Raw genomic sequence first — 8,222 nt, forward strand, 5'->3', positions numbered from 1 at the left:
TTCTCATCAGCTTATAATTCTTATGCAGAGGATCCTAGCATTTCTACAAAGATGTAATATTGGGGCACATGGCTTCTACTAAGTGATTCCTAAAAATTATCATGACTAATTGCTGGGCCTGGGATGTCTTTCATGCATGCATTCATTCCCATTCAGAAACGCCTCTAGGATTCTCTATGGTATGACCCAGACTAGGTGCTGAGGCTACAGGACCAAGCAGACAGGCATGGTTTTCACTTAGGGACAGTTTAATATCCTCTGCCTGTCCCTTAAGCACCACCCTTCAGACTGAGAAGCTCTGTGAGCCCTATGGTGGCACCTCCGATGCCCCACCAAGATCTCCTTGGGTCCCTTTTACCAGCTCTGTGCACCCATTTCTGAGCCTCTGCTCCCTTGGCTGAGTTCTTCAGAGAACTACCTGGCACCACTTCACCTTTATGAAGAACCAAGCGTGCCTAACAGAGTGTACCACCATTAGCAATGATTAACAGGTGCACATTCAAAAACCCAGCTTCTTTCCTTCAAGGTGTGACAATCTGTAAGGTGTCATTTATACTACAGAGCTTCCTGCATGGCCAGGCTGTCTCTTGCTTGATATCCCATCCCTACTTGACTCTTATGAGTCCTCCTGGATGTTATTTCTTTATAAATCACCTATACTTGAATACTTGGCTCAGGGTCTCCTCCTGGGAAAATTCAGCTTATGGTCATCCTTTTTCTTATTATTAAGATACAGCATTTATCACATTGTATTTTCTTAGTCTAAGTTATGTTGCGTACTCTATATTGCAAGATGCATGAGGACAGAGACCATGATTCATTCATCTTTGAAACTCCCCAAGTTATGACCCATAGCTGGAGCCCAGTCAATCTGTTTAATTAGCCTGAGTTGAAATGTCTCTGGTATGTTTTCCACACCATTTCTACCCCTCACTATTCATTTCTCCGATCTTATCCCCACTTCTCTGCCCCATGATAACAGAGCTCTGGCCACCTTGGCCTTCTTAACTACTTCTCTAATATACCAAACTCACTCTTGTTTCTGGCTGTAATACTTTGTCCTTTACCACCACCACCTTGCAGCTGTTGCATCTTCAGGACCCTCCCTCACTTGCTCAATTTGGGTCTCTGCTCTGAGGATTCCTTGTCAGAGAGGCTTTCCCTGGTCAAATGATCCAAAGTATCATTCCCTCCCACAACTGTTACCCCCTAACTCAAGCCTTTCTCAACTTAGGGTTCCTTGAGAAAATTAAGCCCTGTAGAAAATGATTTCAATGAGTGCTTTCTTTAGTCTCCCAAAGTACACAGCTGGTATCATTCTATCTGCATAGGAGAGAAGTTAATTCATTCTATAAAAAGTGTGCCTTAGGGCATTAAGAGTTTGATTCTCTGGTAGAACTGGTAGAAAAGGGCTACTCTAAATTATTATCTTACTTTTTTCTTCTTACCTCTCATCAACATCTGATGAATTATTTCTTTGTTGTCTCCCAACCTTGCTCTTTTTAGAATATAAGCACAGGAACTTTGATTCTTATCCCTGCTTATTCCCAGGGTCTAGAACTGGTACACAGCCAGCACTCAAAAAGTATCTGTTGAATGAACTTCACAGGATCCATTTCTGTTATAACTTTTAATAACTTTTATGTTAAAACAGTTCATGTTAAAACTTCTCCATCAGAAAGTTTATATTATAGATTACCCGAGAGGAATGATGACAGAAAATTCTAAATAGAATCGGGAAAGCTAAAAATATTTGTCCAGATAATAATAATGAAAGGCTTTAATTATCCAAACACAGAGCAGCCAACTGCTCAGTCAGGATGAGAGGGGCGAGAGGCAATGGGAATAGATGTCAACAAACTGAGAACTGCTTTCTAAATCCCACAAGAGAAGGAATGAGGGAACTTTCATCCTAAACAGGATCAGAAATGGACCCAAGAGGTTGTGTTGGGTGAACAGCTAAGTAAAAACTAATGAAGTAATTAAATTCTATATCCTCATGGGACAGGTGAAAACCATGAAACAAATTGCACACACTTTAGATTTTTTAAAGAGAAATACAATAAGTATAGTCTCTATTTAGGAGACATTTGAAATAAAAAACTTTTAAAAAGTCAGTAACCCACAAGAAAAGCCTAATTACCTTGTTGTTATTGTTTTTTGCTTTCCACGAAAAGCATATACCAAGGAATAAAAGTAACAAGCATTAGAGGTAGGAACTAAAAAGAGAACTATTCGAGTCATGTAAATTATCACAGAAAAGAGGGCATTTCCCTACAAAATGGTAGTTCCTGTGAAGAGAAGAAAGAAACCCAATCAATTATAAAGAAGGAGAATAATAACTACAAAAAAAAAAAAAAAAACTTTTAAAGCACCTTGCAAATGTCTCCAAAACCAATAAAAAGGATTATTTTAACATGCCAGAGGAAGGAAGTCTCTCAAAGAGTAAGTGGAATACTTTGATCTTGGTGAGATAAATGATTTGCTCAAGAATGGAAAAGGGCAAGTTTCACAGGCTGAATTATTTGCCCCAAATTAAGATATTGAAAAAATGATATTGAGACTTCCTTTTCTATGATATCCCCAAATGTGCACTGGTTAGAATTACTTTAGTGATTCAGGATACCTTGCAAGGCTGAACAAAATTCATATGAACAAGCCATCAGGACTGAGAGATGGGGAATCTGCTGGCTCAAATGAATGACTTGTATCACAAATGTGTAGCTGTTCCCCATTCATATGAAGGGGTTCTGAGGGGCCTGAAAAAATCTTCAAAGATTATTTTTGTTGGCCAGGCACAGTGGTTCACACCTGTAATCCCAGCACTTTGGGAGGCTGAGGAGGGTGGATCACAAGGTCAGGAGATCGAGACCATCCTGGCTAACACGGTGAAACCGTCTCTACTAAAAAAAAAATTACAAAAAATTAGCCAGGCGTGATGGTGGGTGCCTGTAGTCCCAGCTACTTGGGAGGCTGAGGCAGGAGAATGGCATGAACCCGGGAGGTGGAGCTTGCAGTGAGCAGAGACTGTGCCACTGCACTCCAGCCTGGGCAACAGAGCGAGACTCCGTCTCAAAAAAAAAAAAAAAAAGAAAGAAAAATATTATTTTTGTTTAAATATTCAATGATCTTTAGCTTCCATTACAGGCTCTATGACTTTACCGAACTTGAAATTAAATTGATTTAATGAAATGGATATTTGACTGGACCTGATAAAAATTGTATGTGGCCATGTTCTTTCTGTTTCCTCTTATCTCTCTTGACATTAACTATCACTTGTGAATTTACTGACCAATTACATTTAAAGTTACAGGTTTAAAACAAACCAAACGCTGGCACATAACAACATTCAATAACTGTTACCTGCTTTAAAATAGATTTTTTAGTAAATAAATAAAAATACCAAAACCAAAAAATTAAAATAAAATCCAAGCTATCTTCCCTTCCCCCTTTATTTTCTTTCTTTTATGTGCTTATCTCTCTGTTGGAATTCTATCTGCCATCTGAAGCTATACCAATAATGGCCCACTGATGAAAGTTTCTACTAACAAGGGGTCCCAAAACATGGTCCTAATATATTCTCATAGCTATTGATGCTTAAGAATTCATCGTAAGAGAATCTCAAAGTGCCAAAAGCTATTGCGTTAGAAAGAGCATTCAGGTTTTCTGTTTTCAAATATTTTAAAAAATTTATTTTCTTTTAGCTATGTCCCTCTCCCCGGTGTTATGATTGCTTGTGCTTCCCAAGATTCGAAATTTAGTTTCAAAGCGGGATCTAGACCCAGTCCTGTGCTTCTGCCAGGAATTTGGATTCCATAGCCCAAGATCACTCCCCTCTGTTGTACGGCTTCATCACACACACATGTTCTATTAAAACCCCAAATTAGAAAGAGTATTCAGGTTTTCAGTTTTCAAAGATTTGAAAAAAATTATTTCCTTTTAGCTAGATCCCTCTCCCCGGTGTTATGATTGCTTGTGCTTCCTAAGATTCGAAATTTAGTTTCAAAGCGGGATCTAGATCCAGTCCTGTGCTTCTGCCAGGAATTTGGATTTCCATAGCCCAAGATCACTCCCTTCTGTTGTATGGCCTCATCACACACACATTTTCTATCAAAACCCCAAACTGAGACTAATGCTCCCCACCTCAGAGATATAATTAGAAATGAGGCCAAGAGAAGTAGTTTACTAATTTCTTCCAGTTTTCTTCTACAATAGATCTGTACTCTAAACATTGTAATGGCCATTACCAAGATTCCCATCTCCCAAGTCTCAGTTCACCATCCGGCATCTCTCCTCTGAGCTTCCACAGCTACCTTGCTCCTCTCCTAATGTGGCTTCCATCACACTGTATTGCCATTGGCTGTTCAACAGTTTATGACCTCCACTAGACTAAGTTCTGTCTTGTCCATCATTGTATCCTGGCCCTTAGAACAATATCTGGTGCAGAGTAGGTGCTCAGTAGTCACTTGTTAAATGAATAAGAGCACTCATTCTCAGAATCCACCCACTACTTCTGCTGGCATCTCTGCTGATTTACCTTTGAACTGGAGAATTATCCTCACCTATTAACAGGGTCTACATCAATATTCTGTTACATTTCTTTTCCTTTGGGGGCTCTTTCCTCTTTCTGCTAATACATGCATGTATAAATATTTACATTTCTTCTCATATTAAATTACTTCTCCATTCTCATATTTATTTCTTTCCCCTTGCTAATTTTACTTAGATCATCAAGCCTAGATAACATAATTTTAAATGTGAGCAATTGACCCCTTGTACAAATTGCCAGTGATTGCATGAATAGCCATATATCCAAACAAACAAAAGGAAATATAAGATATTCTTGATATTCCATTCCTTTACATTCCATTTTTTTCTAATTCTAAGTAAAAACTTTCCTTTCTATGAATTTTTCTATCACTACATCTTATTCACTTACAAAACACTATGTCGGTAGGTTTCAAACTTGAGTGTGTACCAGAATCATCTACATCAAAAACAAAATTCTTAGACCCTACCCATAGGGTTTCTGATTAAGTAGATCTGGGGTGGGGACTGAGAATGTACATTTTTAACAAGTTTCTAAATACTGCTAATGCTTTTTTGCATGAGAAGTGCAGTTTAGAATCACTATACTATGTCAGTGATACAGTGTTTAAATGACAAATAAACAATATTAAAAGTTAATAAATAATCAAAAATCTATGCACAAAAGGAATTGCTCTGTATGATTGGTTATGACCAAAGGAGGGACTGGAGCCATTCCAGGATGCTACTCCAATATGGCACCACAGCTCAAATGGTCAGCCAGATGTTGAACATCATTCAAAAGAAATAAAGATTTCTGCAATAAAACTGTGTGTATCTCTGGTTATTGAAATTCAAGAAAGCTACAGCAGCCCTGGAAAAAGTGTCAGGAAGGGCATCTAGGCTGATGGAAAGCAAGAGTTCCATTGGACAGAGGCTACCCTATAATGAAAGGAAGTGGTAGGTTTTCTCATTTCAAGATGGTAAAGGTTAAGAAGTGGGACAGTAGAATTTTCTAAGATCATGAACATTACAGGTAGACTAATGGCCCAATTCTGAAACCCTAGAATGCACAGCTAGGGTAGTGGGATTCTTTAAAACTCAACTTAGGGAAGTTTATGAAGCAGGTACTACTTTATTCAATGGAAATACTTTGTGGCACTCATAATCTCCAAGAATGATGTGAGTAAGGAAAATAAAGATAATGAAGATATATTTTATCAAGTAGATAAGTGACAAAATCATAAACTTAGAATGAAAAAGTGAATTGGCCTATAACGTAAAAGTGAGGACAACCTATCTCCCTATTACATGCCCCCTAGCACTGCCTTTGACAAAATAATGTAGTAAATACTCCTTGAGTTTTGCCTCATTACACTGTTCTAACTTCTTTCTTTTTAAAAAGTTGAAATAGGGTCTTGCTCTGTCACCAAGGCTGGAGTGCAGTGATGTGATCATAGCTCATTGCAGCCTCAAGCTCCTAGACTCTAGTGATCTGCTTTAGCTTCCTGAGTAGCTAGGCCTACAGGTACCTACCAGCATACCCAGCTAATTGTTTTTATTTTTTATTTATTTATTTTTTTAGAGTCAGGGTCTCAATATGTCACCAAGGCTTGTCTCGAACTCCTGGGCTCAAGTAATCCTCCCACCTTGGCTTCCCAAAGTGCTGGAATTACAGGCATGAACCACTGCAATGCGCCCAGTTCTAACCCTCAAGACCAGAAGAACAATATAATACCTTTAGACTTCACGTTGCCCACCTCACCTTGAAATATGACCTGTGATCCAAATTTAGCACCAGTAACAAAAAAAATTAAAGTTAATGAATAATAATCTATCCATTTACTGACACGTGCTCTAGCTTTGAGAGCCTTTCTGGGAATGGTAATTTATGCAGCTCTGATAACTGTGTGAGTTTGGGAACCCTTCCATCACCCAGGGCTGAATCACGGACAGATAAAACATGATATATGACACAGTAAAGGAAAGAAGAGTGAGAGAGACACAGATTATGGTTTAAGATAGGGTTTGCAACACAAATGCTTATGGGGTGAAGCAGGTGAAGCAAAAAAGTGAAGCAGGCTAGGATAAGACAATAGGTAGAGGCTGGAAGTTATGGTGCACGCCTGCAATCCCAGCACTTTGGGAGGCCAAGGCGGGCAGATCACCTGAGGTCAGGAGTTCGAGACCAGCCTGGCCAACATGGTGAAACCTCGTCTCTACTAAAAATACAAAAATCAGCCCGATGTGGTGGTGCATGCCTGTAATTCCAGCTATTAGGGAGGCTGAGGCAGGAGAATCACTTGAATCCAGGAGGCAGAAGTTGCAGTGAGCTGAGATCACACCACTGCACTCCAGCCTGGGCAACAAGAGCAAAATTTCATCTCAAGAAATAATAATAATAATAAGACAATAGGACAATAGGAAGAAGCAGAAACTGTGTTGTTAGTGAGTTTCAGCATGTTGTTGCAACATAAGAGTGCAAAACCACTCATATCTCATGACTTTTTCAGAAATCTAGAAACCTGAACTTTTTATGGGAATTTATCCGACTGTTTTGTTGTTGTTGTTGTTATTTTGTTTTAAGTCTATGGGCCAAACGAAACACATCTGCAAATCAGATATAGATATGGCCCTTGGCTAAAAGGGTCAATTCCCCATCCTAAAATCTCCCAAACTCCTTCTTAGAACTGCATCACGTGATCATTGCTAGGTAGAAGGGAAACCAAGAAGTATATTTGTTGTTTTGTTGTTGTTGTTGTTGTTTGCATTGTTGGCATGAATAAAATCTGGATTCTATTACTAAGCACAAAAGGAAGTCACACATCCTAAGGAGGGAAGATGCCTCATGCTTTGGAACACTAGACCTAAGAGATTCCACAAATATCTAACTTTTCAGCAATCTCCTTTCTTTCTGCCCTTAAACGATCTTTGGAGGTCTCTGGATCAACATATTGGCCTGAGCATAATGTGACTTATACTCTTAATTATATAACCATAATGAATTGAAGGACTACTGTCACTGTGCCAAATGTGGCCATTTTCAATATAGTGCAGGTCTGTATAAAGCAAACACATGAAAGAAAAGACAGCTAAAAATTCCAGGTACACAAATTAAAACTTGATTTACTATTCCTTTTTCTAGGACTTTCATGATATGACAGATGTACTTCTCCTGTCATTGCCCTAGTCTCAAGACAAGCAAATGTTTGAGAAGTCATTAGATTTAAATTACTTTGGGAAATATCATTGAAGTCAAAAGCTATATGGAACAAGTACACATTTCTCATTTTCATGTCAATGACTGTTTTATTTGAAGAGTCGACTGTACTCATTTTAAAACCCAGAAAAAGAAGGCAATAATTTACCAGTAATGATGTAATAGTCATGGGTGAATATTGATTAAACCTTCAGGACTGCCTTATCATTTACCTGATTTTACATTTGCTGGGCTTTGCCTTAAACAACGTAGGCATAATGCATCTGAGACACTAGGCAGAATACTAGTTTCAGGTGTTCTATAGTCTCAAGAGACCCGAATTCACTACTAATTTCACCTAGGATTTATTTTCCTCAAATTTTATGATAATCAAGCATGTACTTAACCACCTTTTCCATTCACTGGGAAGAAAAGGAAACTATTTGTTTCCATTTTTGCATTTGATTCATTTCAAGGTTTTTTTGTTTTGTTTTGT

The sequence above is a fragment of the Chlorocebus sabaeus genome, chromosome 15 (assembly GCF_047675955.1).
Source record: "Chlorocebus sabaeus isolate Y175 chromosome 15, mChlSab1.0.hap1, whole genome shotgun sequence".
Taxonomy (NCBI): Eukaryota; Metazoa; Chordata; class Mammalia; order Primates; family Cercopithecidae; genus Chlorocebus; species Chlorocebus sabaeus.